At 35.1% G+C, this 21,765-nt stretch overlaps 1 pseudogene; it reads left to right on the forward strand.

The window, feature by feature from the left end:
- Window positions 1-19,950: 19,950 nt before the first annotated feature.
- On the forward strand, window positions 19,951-21,449 carry LOC144249137 (protein FAM50A pseudogene; annotated as a pseudogene).
- Window positions 21,450-21,765: the final 316 nt, after the last annotated feature.

Below are 21,765 nucleotides of genomic sequence, written 5' to 3' on the forward strand. Positions count from 1 at the left end.
TTTGATGTTTACCTCCAAAAAAAAAAAAAAAAGAGTCAGTTCTTTAAAGAAGAAATACAACTGGTCAAAAAATATATTAAAAAATGTTCAACTTTACTTTAGCAATTAAGGGAATACAAATGAAAACTACATTGATATATCATATCCAGTCAGAATGGCAATTATCAAAAATTAAAATAAGTGCTGTTAAGGATGTGGGTAAAAAATGTACACCCACACATTGTTGGTGAGACTTCAAATTGATGCAACCACTCTGGAAAGGAGTATGGAGATACCTCAAAACCCTAGGAATGAAACCACCTTATAATCCAGCTATCCCAATCCTCAGAATATATACTAAAGATCTAAAATCAGCATACTATAGGGATATAACCACATCAATATTTATAAATGCATAATCACAATAGCCAAGCTAACCAACTTGGGTACCCTTCAACAGATTAATGAATAAATACATAAAAAATGGTGCCATTATATTAATATTAACATATTAATATATTTTAAATGTAATATTATATTTTAAAATCATAAATTATAAAATCATAATCATATTTTAAAATCAAAAGACATATATTTCCTTCTAATATTTTTATACAGTAATATTTTTATAAATGGCTTATATCCAAATATTTTTTATTTACTAGATTTCACATTTGTGTGTCATAGGTATAATTTTGTAATTTTTTCATTCTGGTCAATGTAAATATTTTCTCTTAATTGTAAAGGCTGTTTCTTCCTTTTATATAATTATAAATGATGGTATGATCAATATCATCATATAATATGACTTTTTTGTGTGTTGTGGATTATTTCATAGGCTAGATACCTAGGAGCAGATAAAATTAATAAAAACATAAATATTTTATGTATCTTTTTTACTTATATATGGCAGAGGAATGCATTACAATTCTTATTACATATATACAGCACAATTTTTCATATCTCTGGTTGTATACACAGTATATTCACACCAAATCATATCTTCATACATGTACTTTGTATAATAATGATCATCGCAATTCACCATCATTAATAACCTATGCCCCCTCCCTTCCCTTCCAACCCCTCTGCCCTATCTAGAGTGGGGTAGGGAGCAGAAATATGGGAGGAATATTTTATATCTCAATAAATACATTCGTAAATTTTCTTTTCTTTTCTTTTTTTTTGAGAAAGGGTCTCGCTAATTTGCTTAGGGACTCACTAATTTGCTGAGGATGGCTTTCAACTGGCAATCCTCCTGATTTAGTCTCTCAAGCCATGGGATTACAGGTATGCGTCACCATGCCTGACTGTAAATTATTTTAAAAAAGGAATGCCATCACAAATTGGTGTGAATACACTTAGTATACAACCAGAGATATGAAAAATTGTGCTCTATATGTACAATAAGAATTGTAATGCATTCCACTGTCACATATAAATAAAAAAATAAATAAAAAATAAAATTATGTGCAACAATGAGGGTCTCGGATGTGTAACCGATGTAATTCTGCAACTTGTATTTGGGGTAAAAATGGGAGTTCATAACCTGCTTGAATCAAATATATGAAAGTTGATATGTCATGAGATATATAATGTTTTGAACAACCAATAAAAAAATAAAATTAAAAAGGAATGCCATCATTAGTATATAAATACTTCTCAAAACTGAACATTTTTGATTTTGTTTGAATGGATCTCTCCCCACAAATTTAAAAATTGTAATCCTGGCCTCCAGTGTATCTGAATGTGACCTTATTTAGAAACTAAAATTCACAAAGGTAATCAAGTTACAAGGGTCATTAGGGTGGGCCCTAATGCAATCTGACAGGTATCTCTATAAGAGGAGATTTGGGCACAGACATACCCAAAGGGAAGATGATGTGAACTATAGGAAGAATGCCATGTGAACATGAAGATCCCATTCTAAATAAAGAGAGAGGCTTGGAACAGATTTTCCCTCACAGTCTTTTTGAAAGTTGCCTTTTATCTTCACCCTTGAATAGATCCAGTATTTGATGAAAGTGGGTGGCAACTGTTCTGCCCCTTCTCTTTTCTAGGATGCACTCTACATGTGACTGTGATTTCCAAAGAAATTTGTTGCTATTTCCTGTTTTTTTTTTTTTTCGGGGGGAGGGAATTAATTTCTACCTCTTTCCACTGATAAATAAACCGCATGGATTTAGTCTGTAATTAAAAAAAAAAGTTTCCTGTCAGTCAATGTCTTATATACTTAGCACAGATTTGCAACTCAAAATTGTATGGCCTTTTTGGAACCCAGCTGTAGACTTTGTACATAGCGGTGTGGTGCCAGAAGACAGATGACTACAAAATGACTGGCATCCTTTCAAGTTTGAGAAGGTAGGCCTGCTTCACTAAGAAGCCAGGGATGTGGAGATAATACTTACCAACAAGGGGAACAGCCAGGGGAAGCCCTTCATTTCTGTTTGGCATATAAAGACCCTCTATCCCATTGAGATTCTCTAATGATTCTCTAATGAAAATCATGGAAACAGTCTGGAAGAGAATCTCTGTAAGTGCTAAGAGGTTTTTTTTTTCTTCCAGCTTATTTTGGTTGTAATTTCTAGTTTTTAAAATTGTTGGATGGAAAATTTAATTTTAGAAATTTTTATCACAAAAAAACCCTCAAAAACTAACAAAAAAAGAGGAATGGAATTCTGATACACATACAACATGCTTGAAATGTAAAAAAAATATGCTCAATGAAATAAGCCAGAAACAAAGGGCAAATATATTATTATTTCAATTATATGAGGTACACAGACTATGATTTAGATGTTCTGGAAGCTGTAAGAGGTGTGGTCTGATGAAGGTGGTTGAGTCACTGGAGACCTTACCATTGGAAAAGATCAATGATGCCTTTCAGAGGGGGTTAGGTTCCAAAGAATAAGAATGTCCTGACCTCTAAATCTCTGGCTTTCTTTCTTGTCATGGAATCTCCCCCACACATAATCTCTCTCACTATGAGGGTATCTGGCATGATGTGATATAACCAAGAGGGTCCTCACCAGAGACCAAACTCAACAGAGATGTTTCAGCTTATACTTTCAGCCTCCAAAACTTTGAGCTAAACAAATCTTTTTCTTTATAAAGTGGCCTGCCTCAGGTATTTTGTTATAGTAACAGACACTGGACAAATACATTCAAATAGTTAAATTCATAGACACAGAAAGTAGAATAGCAATTTTTAGGAGCTGGGAAAAGGCTAATGAGTGCTTATTATTTACTTGGTAGTTTCTGTTTGGGATGACAAAAAAAGTTCTGGAGATGGATAGTGCTGATGGCTACACAACAATGTGAATGTAGTTAAAGCCCCTGAACTGGACACTTTCAAATGGCTAAACTGGGACATTTTATAATAAAAGTTTTAAAACAATATTTTTAAAATGCTTAATAGTCAAAAAATCAGCAATCCAATTAGAAAATAAGCAAACAATATAATTAGGGAAGATGAATAGCAAATAAGTATATGAAAAGATGCTTAACATTAGAGATATGCAAATATTGTATAGCAGTGTACACAAACATTAGCACTTCTTTGAAAACAAAACAAAACAGAACTCCATAACAATAAATGGTGATTCAGTGTGGATGAAAATTGAAACTGGTCCTCTCCAGTGCTGGAGAGGAATGTAAAATGGTACAAACATTTTGGAACATTGTTTGGCAATTTCTTATAAAATAAAACAGACACTCATTATATGACTGACTCATATCCTTGGCCATTCTCTGAGAAATGAAATATATGTGTCATGTAAAAATCTACATGTAAAATATTCATATTAGTTGTATTAGTAAAAAGAAATGGAACTACTTAAATGTCCTTCAGTGGATGAAAGTTTAAATAAATTCTGACATCCCTAAGAGGAAATACTATTCAGCAACAAAAAGAAATAAACGACCAATGCATGCATCTGCTTGGTTGGATATTGAGGGCATTATAATTAGTGAATAAAACCACTCAAAAAGTTATATGCAGTATGATTCAATTTACATAACATTCTCAACATAATAAAATCATATATAAAGAGAAATGATTAGCAGTTGTTAGAGTTCAAGTGTGGCAGTAGAGTGGGTAGGTGTTAACTATAAAGGCAGTCACAAAGACCTTTGTGGTGATGGATTAGTTCAGTACCTTTATTGTGGTAATGGTTACATGAAGTTACACATGGAGTCACATTTCACAGAGCTACATGCACACATACATACAAGTGTGAGCATGAATGCACAAACACACAGACACACAGATGAGATAATGTAAAAACTAGAAACAAAATCAGGTCTATAGGCTAGTTAACAGTATCACACTAATGTCAATTTCCTAATGATACCATACTTCAGTTATATAAGACACCCCCATTGGGAGAAGCTGAGGGAAACTGGGTGAATGGTTCATGGTTCTCCATGTATCACTTTTTTGCAAACTTTTATGAATCTCAAATTCTTTCTAAACTACAAAGTTAAAAAATTGATATGCATGTCATTTGCTATTAGATGAATAGAACTAGAAAACAGCATCTAAGTGAAATAAGACAGATCCCGAAAGTCAAGGGTATACTGTTTTCTTTCATATCCAAAAGCCAGAAACAAGGAAAAAAGAAAGGGGTACAGATCCCATGAAATCAGTGGAGCAGAGGGGGAGAGAGACAGGATGGGAAAAGAGAGGAATGCAAGAATGCAATTGACCAAATTATGCTATGTATACAGATGAATATATCACGGTGATTTTCACCTTTATGTGCATCTATTAAACACTTATTAAAAATGGTGTTTAAAATTAAAAATGTATAAGTAAATAAAAGACCAGTAGAGTAGAGGAAAGGGAATATGGTGAGGTGAACATGGGTGGGGGAAAGAGGGGAAGAAAAGAAGAAGTACTAGTGAGTGAACTGGAGCAAATGCTTGTGTGATTATCTCAAAATGAACCCAAAATTATATATAACTATAATGCACTAATAAAACATTAAAATGACATATACATAAAATAATATATATTTTATAAAAAATAAATATACAATAAATGCATTAGAATGATTCTCTAAGAGAAATAGGGGAAAAATGAAACAATTAGCCTTGCATTGGCTGGTAATGGTTGTGTGCCATAAAATAAGGAAGAAGAAGTTAAAAGTTTATCAATTTTAACTTGATATACATATATCATTTTTGTAAAAACTGTTTTACAGGGGTATATCCAAAGAGAGAGACCAGGAAAAATATCTTAGTTTGCCACTTAGTAGCTCTTTAGCTCTGGGCAGGCTACTCTTAAGATTTTTCTGTTTAGTAAAAATGAAAACAAAATAACTTGTTTCAAATGTTCTTTGGAGTATTAAATTTGAACAACATAGGTTAAGTAGTTAGCACAATGCCTGCCAGATAATGACTCAGTTTATGGCAATTAATATTGATGTTATCATTTTAAATTGTAATCATCAATATTATTGTTAATATTGGCTAACTAGAATGATATGAAATTTCATATTTTCTCTAGAAACTAAAAACTTGATGAGATCAGAAACAGTCTTATCTTTATCATTGTTATATCTTAAGGTTTTGCATCCATTACTGCAAAGTGAAAGAATGATTACAAGGTTTATTTTCTCTGCATCAGTGAATATTCACTATGGAGTTAAAGTTCCATACCTTCATCCTTCATGTTTTGATCTATCTGTGGTCCAGTATTCCTTTCTCGGAACTGCATACCCTACATGTGTCTTTGCATGGCTTCCTGTATTACTTCAAACAATGGTTGATCCTGTTTGAGACAGAATGGATGTGACCTCTATTAAAATCTACATACTGATCTCCTAAATCCCACAACTTAAGTAATGTGAAAACACATACTTTTCTTTGGAGGGAGAAATAAGGATTGGAGTAGGCCCAGAAAAAAGCAGCAGCTCCTACTACACAAAATAATACAATCTGTCATATGAATATTTAACATTAGTAGTTTTAACTATTCAGGCCTGTGTCAAAATAATTTGTAATTTTGCAGGTAGGTGAAATGATGAGCTTGAATAGTTTCAATCAGAACAATAAACAATAAATGAATTTAGCTTGTCATTTATAACCTAAGTATTCTTACTCCTCTGCACACATAGGTAATAGTGATTAAATTATGTGCAAAAGTGGTACTCCCAAACATGGGAATCTATCATAACTTCAGAAAACATCCCCAGTGAATGTAAAGAGTCCACAGATAATTTTCTTTGTCCATATTAACAATAAAGTAATACTTAGGATGACAATAGGGAGATATATAATTGTATTTTTTAGAAATAAGGTGAAGCATGTAAACTAAAAATGAAATTTAGAGTCCTTATATATTTGATTAGACTTTATTTTTTTAAAAAAAACCTGTGAATAAATCTGAATCTATCATATAAAATTCTTGATATAGTTTTAAAATGTATGAAGCACATAAAAATACTCTGCAACTTTTACCAAATTGTGAGAAAATAAATAGGTCTAAAATAAATACCTATTTGATAATAGTAACCCATGTAGGACAATGGAACATAGATAAAGAATTATTTTTGAGATATGTTTTTTGAGTATTTTGTGATAAATATAAACATCTTGGGGACACAAACATGCTAGCCCTGAAGCAGTTTTCACCACCCCTGAAGTCTTATACCAAACACATGATAACAAAAGCAGATCAGAAGTGACAAAAACGTAATATTATTGTACATTCCCTATTGGGGAAAAACACTCAAAAATGTTTATCAGTTCAACATTGTTCATAAGATGAACTCTGATCGACCTGGATTGGTTGCCGAGGTCCTCTACACCTGGTTCACCCTTTCAATATTCTCTCACTACCCTGAGGTGTTGTACACAGAAATTAGAACTAGGCTGAGCAGTATGTCTTAAACTATGCTTCAACTCAATATGCTTCACTGTACCTTTTATCTTTCAAGTCTTCCCATATTCCCCCACAAACTCTCCTAAAATCCTACTCACATTTTCAGAGTGCATTTAGGTGAAATTTTAGTACTTTATAAGTCTTCCTCCCTGGGTCCCACCTACTATTCCTCTTTCCCTTTTATGAGACTGCATAGTACTACTTGTACATCTTTGCAATGACCATGTTTATGTGGACACACCATATCTTCTACCATGTTACAAGCTCTTTAAGCATGGAGCAGTTTTATGTTGACTGTGTATTAGGAAATAAGTTTTAATAAATTATCTTTACTCATGTGCCAGCAGGCAAAGGAACAGAATCATCTGTTGGATACATTCTGGAAACTGGGCACTTGAGAATATCTACACCATTTGAAACCATTTTACAGTAATCTTGAATACACTGCAGCCACAACCACACAGCATCCCAGCAATTGTATCTGGCATAAATTCTTTCACTGAGGAGATTAGGAATGAGACCATGCCTCAGGGTACCAGCAAATGCTAAAATAATATTCCTAAACAACAGAATTGAGTGGATCATTTAAAATGAAAACATACTCTTAAAAACTGAATACAAACATGGTCACTTTTGGTGACTATGTCATGGAAGTATTTTCTCACCTGTCCTTATTTATTTTTATATATATTTTTAGAAAGCAGTCATAATATGATAAGCAAGCACTGAATTAAAAAAGTAAGAGATTTTGGTTGCAGTTTTGGTTTTTTTCTCTAACAATTTGTGACTTTCTCTTTTTTGAACAGTTTTTTCATCTGTGCAGTCAGGGATTGGGCTGGGTGACTTTTAAAGTTCTTTATAGCTATAGATTCTACTGTTGAAATCCATAGTATTTCAAAATCTAAGTAATTATTATGCATAAACTTTTATTTTATAATGTACCAAAAGCAAAGCAAATATATAAGAAAACCAATGACTAAAAGCTGACTTTAAAAAAACACTCAATTTTAAAAATTGGTATTTAAAATTCAAAAATAGAATTCTACTATAATACACCAAATGAGACGGAAGATTCGGTGCATCTCATTTGTAAGATGGAGTTGTGTTCTGGAAAGATCATAAAATTAAGAAATAAGATGGCTGAGATTTAAATCCTAGCTTTGCCACCTGTATGACCTTGGAATAAGTCATTTAACAAAGTCTAGACTTTAATGCTTTTTAACTAAAACATTCAGAAATTTCATTAATTCTGTGCTTCAGTTTAATGTTTGTCCAGTAATAGTACAATAGGAAAATTTTGTTTTCTAAAATGCAAAATGGTCTGTATGCACATGACGTTCCCAATTAATAAAAGGTGAGAATTCTAGAAATCTTGACCATCCAGATAAATGTCAAACATGTGAAAACTGAATAAAAAGATTTCTGATCCATGAATACCTCTACAAAAGTAGGAAGAAAAATCACTTCTGTGGTATAGGTATTCAAAATAGTTGTTCCATTTTACATTTCCTAACCATACTTCCAGTTGGTGATTGCTACCTAGATGATGTGAATACAGTTTCTCCTACAAACCTTGCCCTCTTCATCTCCTGGTTAAGATTCAGGGGGTCCGCCATAGGCACAAAAAATAGGCATTTCTAACAAGTTCTCAGATGATGGTGTTAGTACTGATTTATGGAACATTCTGAATCACACTGCTGCAGAACTTTTTTTCAACCTCCAATAAATTCATTTATATTATTGTGTGACATAAGAAAAGATCATTTGAATCTGGAAACTCGAGCTTGCAAGCTTGCAACAAACAGAAGAAAACCTGCTAACTTTTTTTTTTTCTGTAAGACTCAACAAGCCAGCAGTAACTTCATTATAAAAGACATACAATGATAAAAAATTTTATCTTATAAAAATAACCCTATAAATTCTGAACATAACCTAACCTATAGTATGAATGAGTAGAACTTGGTATATTCAAAGATTTTTCCCTCCTTTAAAATTTTTTATTATATTTTTCAATGAACATTCGTAAAAATACCATTGAAAAATTTATGGAAAACATACCTCTCAAATGTTGAGACTAGATGGATCAGAAGAAATGTTTGAAGAACATATAGAAAACATTAAGACATAAACTTACATTGTAACTTTTTAGATGATCTCTTATCTGGCTTCTAAATATCGTCCAGTAACCAGCAGTGAACCTTTAAGTGCAATAAAAGTATCCCTTCGCCAGCAGCAGAAAAAAAAAAGAAGAAAAATGAGGCAAGCCTAACAGAAAAGATAAATATATCTCAATATAAATATATGATAATCACATATGTCAATCATAAAAATCATATATGTCAATCACAAAAATAAATACAAATTCATGAACTGTATTATCACACAATAGTTACTCTAAACATGGGGTAGAAGAGTAAGTTAAAATGTGTCTGCTAACTGTCTAAAATTTATCTGCAAAATATGTTTGTTATGTCAACTTTTATGGAATAAATTATATTTATAAAAATTATACACACACACACACACACACACACACAAATATTTCTTTTTGTATTGGGGATTGAACCTAGGGGCACTTAACCACTGAGCCAAATTTCCAGGCTTTTTTTTTTTTTTTTTTGAGACAGGGTCTCGCTACATTCCTTAGGGTAGGCATGCCTTAATACCTGAGGCTAGTTTTAAACTCATGATCCTCCTGCCTCCACCTCCTGAGTCAATCTCCGATAATAATTATTTAAAATCAGTTTTGTGTTTTGTAACTGATAGGACACCTTTAAATGATCTTTAGATAAGTTTATTTTAAAAACTGGGAAGAGATATAGGAAAATGGATAGTAAAATAATGATTTAAAACATATATTTAAATATGATTTAAAGTAATACCATGAGTTAGAAGAAAAGGATTAACCAGACACAATAAAGACACATATAAATGCCTCATACACAATTATAATTAATAATAACATTGTTAGTATTTTATGAGTATCTAAGAAATTTTACTAAGCAATAACATACAGTCTTGGATAACTTCATGAATTTTTTTAAAAAGTCTTTTTCTTGTAAGTTTTCCTTTTGAATACTATTGACTTATACATTTTAACCTTCTACAAAATTCTTTACCTGCAGCTAAAAAAGCACAACACTTTTGCTTTTCCTTTCTGATCTCATTCAACCTATATGGTACATCCAGAAAGGAAGGTGAAAGAAGTGGTGGAGTAGGGAATTTTCCTACTCCACACATTTGGACTGAAACCAGTGAAAGGTGTTTCACAAAGGTTGAACCATTCTGAACAAAGTTGTAATAAAAGTGATAGGGTTTAAAATATAATCTGTAAAAATACAAAACTTTTTAGCAGTTTTATTCTGTTTTCCCCCTTCAAATGATTTTCCAAACAATGTATAAAAATAGTAATATAGTAGGAAAAATGTTAAATTTGATTAGATTTCAAAACTGCTTACATGGCATCCATTATTTTAGCTGGCTTTAGTCCAGGCATTGTTGTAACACAAATGGCAGAATTGAAGTGATTTTTCTTTCTGAAAAATCTGAAAACATGCCCAAATCAACTTGCTGGCTGTCATAGTTCATTTCCATTTGTAGTTTCATTTTAGAAAATTTCATTGTAAAAGGCAGATTACATTCATAATAATACCAGAATACTTTTCTTTTAATCAATGAAAATTAGAGAAAGAACTATATACACATATTCTAAGCATTATATCAATTAAATTTTAAAAATCAATGAATAAATAAAAAGAAACAAATAACATAAAACAAGTTATTTTCCCCAAACATATTTTATACAGAACAGAATTTATATTTGTTTGTTTTTGTGTGTTTCAGACTAAAGAATGTTAATAAATTTACTCTCCACTTAAAAACTTTTCCAGCTCTGAGTCTCCAAAATTTATGCTTTGGTCTTTTAAGAGCATGTGTAAAGTGACTCTGTGTATAGTTTCTATGTAAACACACCTATTTATGTAAGCTTTGTTGGATATACCTTGACATCTGCTTCCATGCTGCATCCAGAAGAGTGGTGTATGCACCAATTAATATAGCATCAAAGTAACATTCGTGGGATCTACTTCAAGTAGAAGAACATAGCCTGCAACCATTTACCAACCTGTTGTAAAAATAATTTTAAATGTTAATTTGGTGTGTTCACAGGCTACACATATTTTAAGAGATAAATCATAACATGAAACTGTGCTATCCAATAATTCATGAAACAAATTTCCATGTATTAGAACTAGAAATACAAAGAAGGGAGGAAAACAGGTAAACATTATATATATATATATATATATATATATATATATATATATATATATAAATTCTTATTGTGCCTTTGCTTATTTTGAACCTGAACACATCTTACTTATTTAATACTTACTTCAGAAATATTTCCTGATGGTGAAATAACCTGGCCACTGACATAATCGATCATCCTATTTCCAGATCTCAAATGTTCAAAAAAAGGATGCCCCAAGTTATTCTTTGGTCTTATTTCTGCCAATATGGACATTAGCCCTGAAAATTCAGATTGGCATGCTGCATTACTGGCAGTGTCAAAATGTTCCCATAGTTGAGTTATGGCTAGTCCCTGATGATTTGACATGAACAAAAAAGCAGACAAAATGGCCACTTAGTCCTACTATGGCACTCAGCTTAGGAGGAGGAAAGTGTGGCTGTATGGACTGGAACCAAGATGCAAAGGCGTGTTGAGGGAGCCTACTGCCACATTTCATACAATGCTTCCCCAAAGTTATAACTTGTGGCACTGGTCTACTTTTTTTTAATGTTATAATATTCAAAGTCAATTGGCATTTTTATTTTTGCCTTAAGGAATAAAGGAGAAAAAAAATTGATAATCCTGTATCTTTCCATGTTAAAAAGTAGTAGATTTGTTATTATTCAGGCAAGATTTAAGAAAAATCACAAAACTGTTCACAGAGAAAGCAAGAATACCAATGGTGAAAAGAAGAGTAAAGCTTGCTTTAGAGGGACTCTGAGGAGGCACTTCAAATTAAGCATATTATCAAAGTGAGATATTAGGCAAATTCTCAATTAGGCAATATTATTGATTATTAGGCAAAATTCTCAAATAGATGCATAAAAATGTCCATGTGTACATCGAAGAGTCTGTTATTTCAATGAAAGAACAACTGCATTTCTTTTATCATTCAACAAGGTGATCATAGCTTAGCTACTGTGAGTTAGGCTGCTATAATGTGCCTGCATGACTATATTATGTGATTTTAAATTGTTTGGATATATGCTAAGGAGTGGGACAGCTGGGTCAAATGGTTGTTCCATTCCTAGTTTTCTAAGGAATCTCCCTCCATACTGTATTCCAGAGTGGTTGCACCAATTTGTAGTCTCACCAACAATGTATAAGTGTACCTTTTTCAACATATCCTTCCCAACATTTATTATTGTTACTTGGATTCTTGATAATTGCCATTTTCACTGGAGTGAAATGAAATCTCAGTGCACGTCAAAAGATGAATGGATACAAAAAAGTTGTATATATACACAATGGAGTATATTACTCAGCCTTTATGACATTTGCCAGTAAATGATGGACCTGAAGACTATAATGCTAAGGGAAATAAGCCAATCCTCAAAAAACGAAAGTTTTCACTGATATGTGGAAGCTAACCCACAATAAGGCAGGGTGGTGAGAAAACAGAAGTTCAGATTAGACAAAGGGGAATGAAGGGAAGGGAGGGGGAATAGAAAAAGATAAGGTAGTGGAATTAATCTTACATAATTTTTCTATGTACATGTATGAATACCCCACTGTGAATCCCACCAAGGTGTACATCCATAAGAATGATGTCCTAATTAGAATAAAATACATTCCCTGCTTATATAATTATATCAAATACACTCTGCTGTCATGAATAACTATAAAGAAGCAATAAAAATAAAAATTAAAAAATAATCATTCTCACCTTATTAGAAATGTTATTTTAGTTTCAGTGATATCAACTAAATTTATTTAGAAATGAATCTATGAACCATGTATATGGTATATTCTGAGAAATAAATAAACTTAATATAAAGTTTTTTCCTTCAAGGGAAGGAAAATTTGGGAAATAAAGCTTAAATACAAAAAAATCTGGAAAGCAAGACAGTATAAAATAACATTCTACATATGTCCTAAAACTTTTGTGAAAGGTGAATGTTGCTCAGTAAATATTGGTCCCACTGTTGAATAATGAAATATGATGGGAAACAGATCTGACAGTGTCCAAAGGGATGGAATTAAGTGAGGAGGAAGTAACAACAGCTCAGAGTAAAAATGGAGTAGAGTAACTGCTTACAACAACTAACAGATACATTTACTTACTACTCATAGAAGAAAATACTTTGTTTTGCCAATAAATACAACAGGTCTTGGAAAAATTTACTTGAACTTACGTGATTGCTTTAGTAGGAAGAACATCTTAGTTCAGTTCAAGAACAGCCTGAGCAACATAGCAAAACCCCTCTCAATTAAAAAAAAAAGAAGAAGAAGAAAAGAAAGATAGTACAAGTATAAAAGCCAGATGTCGTGGCACACACCTGTAATCCCAGAAGGTCATGACGCTAAAGCAGGAAGAATGCAAATTCAAAAATTCAACCCCCTCAGCAACTTAGTGAGATGCTAAGAAACTTAGTGAGACCTACCTCACTTTTTGAGACCCTGTCTCAAAAATTTAAAAATTGAATAAAAAATGCTAGGGATATGGTTCAGTGGTTAAGAACACTTGAGTTCAATAGAAAGTACAAAAAAAATAGGAACCATTAAAGTATTAATTGCTAAAATAATAAGTTTGACAGAAGAGTTAAAAAATAAGATTGAGGAAAGTTCCAAAAAATGTTGAGTAAAATGACACTTTAATAAAAAATACTTAAGAAAAAATAAAATGCATAGAGAGTGTGATGTTTAATTTTATGTGCCAACTTGACTGGGCTAAGTGATGCCCTGTAGTTGGTTTCATATGTGTCTCTATGAAGGTATTTCTAGAAGAGAGTAGCTTTGATCCACTATAGGTGGGCATCATCCAACCATTTGACTGTCATCATAGAACATTAAGGTAGAGGAAAACAAATTCATTCTACTTTCTTGAGCTGGGACATCTTTGTCTTCATGCTCTCAGAATCTCAGGACTCAAAGACTTATGCCAGTAGACTCACCCTTCACCCCAGTTCTCAAGTCTTTGATCTTGGACTGAGAGTTGAACCATGGTACTCAGGCCTGTGGATTTGGACACTAGCAGGTATCCTGGTTCTTCAGTTTGAAGAAAATACATCACAGAACTTCTTACCCTCTATAATCACAGGAGGCAATTCCCATTATAAATCAATTACCCCCTTTTTCATTCAATGAGGCACAGGACTGAACACAGGTGAAAAAAATATGCACACTGAAAAAAGTCTTGTGCCACTTTCCCCTTCTTTGAATTCAGAATATCTGCAACCAAGCACACTTACTTGATCTCTATTTCTGTAAAAATTAGAAAGAAATGTGTTCTTCCATGGCTCAAAAAGGTAAAAGTAGATAGAGATTGTTGTTAGAGCCCCATAATTTCTGGCTTAAGTACAACATGGAAAAAGTGGAAACCCTTCCTCTCCCCTTGTCACAGTTATATCACCAGACCCATAGAAACTTGGCCCCAAGGCACAGGCAAACAATTTAAGATATGGCCTACATCAAAGGGACCACAAGTAATTACAGGTTCTTTCATATGATAGGGAATAAAGAGTGGGTGTAACTCCTGTACCAGTCTCTGTCTCTTCATGACACAATTTTGATTCTCTCCATGAATCAAAGTATACTGTATGTTTATCACCCATCTCCAAAAAAAGGAGAGAAGTCTCTAATTTTGCCCCACCCTAGAACACTAGTGGTAGATAATAATATTGTCAATTATAAATTTAAAATAACTAGATTATCATGTTTATGACAATCTTTACATTACCAATTTTTAAATCTATCATATTTTTAATTGAAAACTATTCATGTCATATGGAATAGAAAAAAGAATATTCTTTCAAATTCTAATAAATATTTTTAGCTATGGCAAAACTCAAATCAAACAAACTACTAGTGAGTTAGTAGCTATTTAACAGGCAATAATGTCAAAGTCTCATTAGAGTTCAAGATCTAGTGGATGGCTATGTTATCTTCAGTCAGAATATACTTTAACAAAACAATATAAAATATATAAAACATATTTAAAAGAGTTTTGTTTTACATCTTGACCTATAGTGGAAGTGGTGAAAGTCTGATCATTTCCACATAATACCAAAAGCAGAAAATAAGTTCTGTTATACATGTATCATAACTTGGAATTTTTGAGGGGACAGAACCTGGACCCAGGAATCAGATGGAATCAAATCCTGACCTCCCTAATTCTAACTGAAAATCTCCTCTGGGCCTCAGTTACCTCAAATGTGAAGTAGAAACAATACTAATACCTTCTTTGTAAGATTATAAATGACAAGACAGGTGCAGTGGTTCACACCTGTAATCCCAGGCTGTACTAGAACTTGTGCTTCCCCTGCCTCAGTCTCCCAATTACAGGTACACCACAGCACCCAGCCATAACACAGAATGTTAAGAGAAAATTAAGTGTTGAAGGAAAAAAAAAGGTAAATTTCACAAAGAAACAACAGACATCACAGCTTTGAAATATCAGTTTCAGTTCAAAGTCCTTTACTTTCTACTGGTAATCATAATAGCTAAAAAAGTATGGTGCTTAACATGTCAATTGTTATTCTAAATGATTTTCTTTTATTAATTACTTTAATCCTCACAATGACCTAAGGCATAGGTCACATTGACAAATAATTTTACAGACTGTGTTACATTTTTGTGCCCATGACATAAAATAAACAAATAGTAAAAAGAGACTACTTACAGTAAAATGATTCTAGTAATGAACAATTTCCTCAACATTTCTGACAGGTTTTAATAGAAAATGCTTCTTCCATTCATCCAGGTCCACTGTCATTGACCCATCAAGATCTGTGCTGTACATTTTTTCAAGAAAGAATGTGCTCAATAGAAATTGTGATTTATAAATTTCAAAAATATCAAAATGACATCAAGTCAGAAAATCTGGATTATAGTAGAGCTCTGTCCATTGTTACTTTTGTGATATGGAGGCCACCTAACAGCCCTGAACCCCAATTTATGTGGGAATAATTCATACAATAAGGAACTATTCAGAGTATTAAATGAGATGGTATATACATTGTCACCATAAATTATAAAGAACTGCAGAATTTTAAGTCGGTATTATTACATTCCAATCTGCTAGTGCTTCTTCTTCAACATTTCTCCTTCTTTCTGCTTAAAACCTCATCTTATAACTTCTTTTCATTGCTAATCTCTCTAGCAATAGATTCATGCTGACAAATACCCTTTGTGGGTGCAGATCTTAAAAGACAATTTCCATTTTTATGGATCTAAAATATCTAATATCCAAAATGTCAAAAGAAATCTGAATAGCCATGGAATTATAATTCCCATTGAGATGATACTGTTCAAGCCAATTTCATGAATTTTTAAAATTGCCATCAGAGCCAGCACAATGGTAAAAACCCATAATCCCAGTGGATTGGAAGGCTGAGGCAGAGGGATCACTAGTTCAAAGCCAGACTCAGAGAGAACTTGTCTCTAAATAAAACATAAAAAATGGCAGGAAATATAGTTCAATGGTTAAGCACCCCTAGGTTCAATCATCAGTACCTCAGTAGAAAAAAAAATTCACAAAGAATTTCTCAAATAACTAAATGAAATTAAGAATTTGAATAAAGACAGCAAGATACATTGCTTTACTAATTTTGGTTTCAAATTCTTGCCTCAGCCAACTTCTGTCCTCATTTTTTTTCAGGGATTATTGCTAATCCTAAAGCATCTCCTCAAGCCACCAGTTCAATTCCTAACACTCATTCTCAGGCCCCAAGTCATCCCAATTTTTCCCAAAACATGAGTGCTCAAGCAGTTTCATGATAAATAAATAAAAACAAAGAGACTCTTGTCTCCACCTTCCCCACTATCACTCTGTTTCTGTCTCTGTTCTTGCAACAACACTTCATCAACAGTTACTTCCTTTGTCTCCAATCTCTCCTTGCCATTTTGAAACCCACTAAGATCTTACCACCATTACTCCACCAATGGATTCCACAGGGCTAAATCCAGTGGTCTATCCCCTGTCCTTGTCTTAGCTTATCAGAGTCATTTGACAGAAAGAACTATCTCCTCCCAAACTATCATCTGTATTTGGCTTCCAGAACAGAGTATTCTACTGTTTTCCCCTTTTCTCTCTAGTTGCTCCTTCTGGGTCACTTTGTCTGATTCTGCCCATCTCCCCTGTGCCACAGTCCAGCTGCATCAAAATAACTGGGGGGGTGACTTGTGTACATTGATACAGCAGGAGTAGGAGCCATTTATTGTAGCACAGGGGGGTATATATATACATTACATACAGCTTATCTTAATTAACATAAACTAGATACAGCAGTCAATCAATAAGGAATCTCCACACTTAATGCCTCCCTGGGGTTACTTCACAAACCACTCCCTCTGTCAAAATGCCAGGCACCATCCTGACTTGTTTACAGACTTTAACATTTTCCCCTTTTGTTTAATTTAAATAATGACCATAGTGGTTTTTACACAAACACCATAAATAATCTGCTACAAGCAGAAGGGGAGGATACAATATGCCACAATACCAAGCCAATTGATGGCTCAATGCAAGAAGCCCTTGGAAAAATTATAGCAGCAATGACACCGTTAGCAAAGATACCGAGTTACAATTTGTTGTAGATTACAGTTTGTTGTCTCAGTCCAGGTAAAGCAGTGTCTCAATAGATTAACTCACAGTCCAGGTAAATCACAGTCCAGGTAAATTCTAAAGGCAGCTAGCTTAAATCACAGTCCAGGTAAGTTCTGCAGGCAGCTAGCCTAAACTGTAGCAGCAGAAACAGCAACAGCTCAGAAGTCTAGTCTGTTTCTCAGCTGAAGTTTTGTCCAGTTTTCAGCAACACTGGAAATTTTTACACCCTCGTCCTAACCAGCACTGGGATGAAGGCAGGAACTCTGGCAATGATGCTAAAGAAAGTCCTGTAGTATTCCACTAAGAAAAAAACCTTCTGAACAACTTAGTACATTATCTCAAGTTTTTTTTTTACATTTGAAATAAGCCTTAATAGTGCTCATTACTCATTAGCTTCCAGGTGTGGGAGAACCACTGTAGTTACTGGCCTTGGAAATGATCAAACTTTAGGGATGTGGGCCGTCTTCCACCTGCAGCATCCCGGGCAGCCACAGATGGCCCTGGGGAGAGTCCGGGGAGTGTTCCAGACTCAAACTGTAACTGGGCACAGGGAGCAAGAGCCTCCGAGACTGTGCCTTCTGGTCAGGTTTCTATCTGGTCTCTCGAAGTGGCATCCCGCTCCCCAGGCAGGGGTCGGGGAAGAGCCGCTGCCACTGCTTGGAAAGTCTTTGCTGTGCCATGACCGGCTCGTGCATGTGGCAGTTGCTGCACCGATTCACTCACCCTCCAGTCATGAAAAGTATTCAGTAATAGCCTTTTGCTGCAACTTTTTTTTCTGATACTCTTTCCTCCTCTGAACTTTCTTCTTTCTGACTAGAGTTCCTGGGCTTCCATCAACACATGCCCTAACTATTCTTGGTTCCACTGGGGTGCCTTCTTCCCTTAGTAATTTACTTAACACCATTTCCATATTTTTGTCACAAAGATAATACAATACACTGAGAAAAAACAAGATACAAACATACTGTATTAATCTTCTCCATTTTCTCAAAATGACCATTTTTCCTCTCGCCATATCTGCCTAGGAACGAGCAGATTTGGGGCAACTTTTGTTTTCATCACTTACACCCAAAGTGTCCCGGGGCTCCCCGTATGGGACACCATCTGCCACAGCATGGCTGCAGCAAAATAACCGGGGGGTGACGAGCAACTTGTGTACATTGATACAGCAGGAGTGGGAGCCATTTATTGTAGCACAGGAGGGGTATATATACATGACACACAGCTTATATTAATTAACATAAACTAGATACAGCAGTCAACCAATAAGGAATCTCCACACTTAATGGCTCCCTGGTGTTACTTCAAAAACCACTCCCTCTGGCAAAATGCCAGGCGCCATCATGACTTGTTTACACACTCTAATGCCAGGTGCCATTCTGACTTGTTTACAGATTCTGACATCCCTGTCTCTTAACATTGGAAAATATTAGGACTCAGTATACTGTATTCTCTCTCCCTGGTCATCTCTCCCAGTCTCATGGCTTTAAAGACTTTCTGAAAGCTGTTGGTTCCAACCCCTCCCAGTCAGCTATAAGCCACCTCCTCTCTCTAGCTAGGGTGTTTCTTTGAACTTCAGATTACAAGTTGCCTACTTGACATTTTTATTTAGATGTCAGATTAGCATCTGAAACTTAAAAAAATAGATTCTGATATTCACTCTGTCCTAACTCAGTTTCTCTCACAATCTTTTCCATCCCACTACATGGCAGCCCCAGTCTTCTAAGTGCTCATATCAAAACTCCTGACTACCCTCTTTTGTATCATACACATGACCCAGAAGAAAATCCTTTCACCATTTCAAAATATATCAATAATCCAAGCAGTTCTTACTTCTTCCATCCTAGTACAAGCCACCCTCAAATTTTGTCTGTGCTGTAAAACAATCCTAATTGCTCTCCTTGATTTCATCCTTACCCTAGGTACTCTCAATACACCAGCAAGAGTGACGGTGTTACAACTTAAGTTATATCATGTCACACACTTGTTTAAAACCATCCAATAACATATCAGTAAAAGCCCAAGTCCTTACAATTTCCTGCAAGACTTCATGTGATCTGGCCTGATACCTCTTGAATCACACACCTCCTGGCATCCTCTTTCTCATTCACTCTATTCCAAACTCCATTCAGCCCCTACCTCTTCCTATTTTTTTCTAGAAAGCTCCTCCCCATGATTCATCAAGTCTTCCATGTCACTTCCTTCAGATCTACTCAAATGTCACCTTCAATGTCTTCTCTATTTACCATGGGTAAACTGTAGTTTCCACATCAACACACACACACACACACACAAACACACACACACACACACGTACACACACACACGTCTTGAGCTGTTGGTTCCAACCCCTCCCTGTCGGCTATAAGCCACCTCCTCTCTCTACATCATGTGCAACATGTCCTTCTCTGACAGATATTCTTCCTCAAAGCTCACCAATCCTTAAAAAATAAATAATATTTAGACTTTCTCATTTGTTCTCTTTATCTCAATATTTCTAAATCAATAAACCACAATAACAGACCTCACCTCCTCACCTCCCTTTCATTCAAAAGCCCTCTGCAGTCTGATGTAGCCCTTTGTTACACTGCTGAAACTGCTTTCACTGAGAAATCTCCCAGTGGACATTTTTCAGCATTGATCCCTTCTGTTAAAAAAAAATCTAGGATTTAGCAGGGCTGCTGTCACCGTTGTTGCCACCACCACTGCCACCTCTGCCGCCACCAAGGCTCAGTACAAGGGTGCCCCAAGCGAGGCAGGATGCACCAAAAATCTGATGAAGAAATGGGAAGAGCAGCGGGAGCAGATGGAGCAGATGAAGCAGAGGAAGCAGCAGATCGCAGAAGAGAATGTAATAAAATCCAACATTGACAAGAAGTTCTCTGCACACTACAATGCTGTGAAGGCAGAGCTCAAGTCCAGCACCATCTTGTGACCCTGAATGACATTCAAGCCTAAAAGGAAGCACTGGTGAAGGAGCAGGAATATCAGCTGGCCAAGAGGGAGCAGTCAAAGGAGCTGCAGCTAAAGCTGGAGAAACTGTGAGAAAAGAGCACAAGAAGGAGGCCAAGCAGAAGATCTCTAGCCTGCCCTTCATCTGGGAAAAAGAAGAGGAGGGAGGAGAAAAGGAGGAGGCAGTGGCCATGCATGAGGAGGAGCTGGAAAGGGAAGAGATCACCACAGAGAAGGAAATTGGGGAAGAACCCAGATGTGCACACCAGCTTCTTGCCTGACCAAGACAGGGAGGAGGAGGAAAATTGTCTCTGGGAAGAGCTGTAGCAGGAGTGAGAAGTCAAGCAGGAGAAGATTGAGAGTGAAGAGATTGAAATCACCTTCAGTTACTGGGCTGGCTCTGGACACCAGCAGACAGTCAAAATAAAAAAGGACAACACAATGCAGCAGTTCCTCCAGAAGGCACTTGAGATCCTGTGTGAAGACTTCAGTAAGCTCAGGTCAGCAGGGGTGGAGCAGCTCATGTACATCAAGGAGGACTAATCATTCCCCATCATCACAGTTTCTGTGACTTCATCGTTACCAAGGTACATGGGAAGAATTGGCCACTCTTTAACTTTGATCTTCATGATGATGGGTGGCTACTCAGTGATGCCACTGTGGAGAAGTATGAGTCTCATGCAGGAAAGGTGGTGCTGAGGAGCTGGTATGAGAAGAACAAGCACATCTTCCCTGCCATCTGCTGGGAGCGCTATGACCCTGAAAAGAAGTGGGACAAGTATAAGATCCAGTGAGCATCCAGAAAGTTGGTTGGCCTTGGCTATCCCTGGTGAACACCCATGTCTCCAGAACTCAAGGGTCTGACTCCCCTGCAACTGTGCTGCTGTGTCCTAGGAGGATGGTAGCCACTCATCCCCTGGAACTGTTATTGCTTTTATTTTTCTTTTACATTAAATAAGTGCTCATGTTTAAAAAAATAGATCTAAATAAATGAAGATGTAATTTGTTTTTTTTTAAAGAGAGGTAGAGAGAGAGAGAGAATTTTTAATATTTATTTTTTAGTTATTGGCGGGCACAACATCTTTGTTTGTATGTGGTGCTGAGGATCGA

Source organism: Urocitellus parryii, chromosome 11, assembly GCF_045843805.1.
Source record: "Urocitellus parryii isolate mUroPar1 chromosome 11, mUroPar1.hap1, whole genome shotgun sequence".
Lineage (NCBI taxonomy): Eukaryota > Metazoa > Chordata > Mammalia > Rodentia > Sciuridae > Urocitellus > Urocitellus parryii.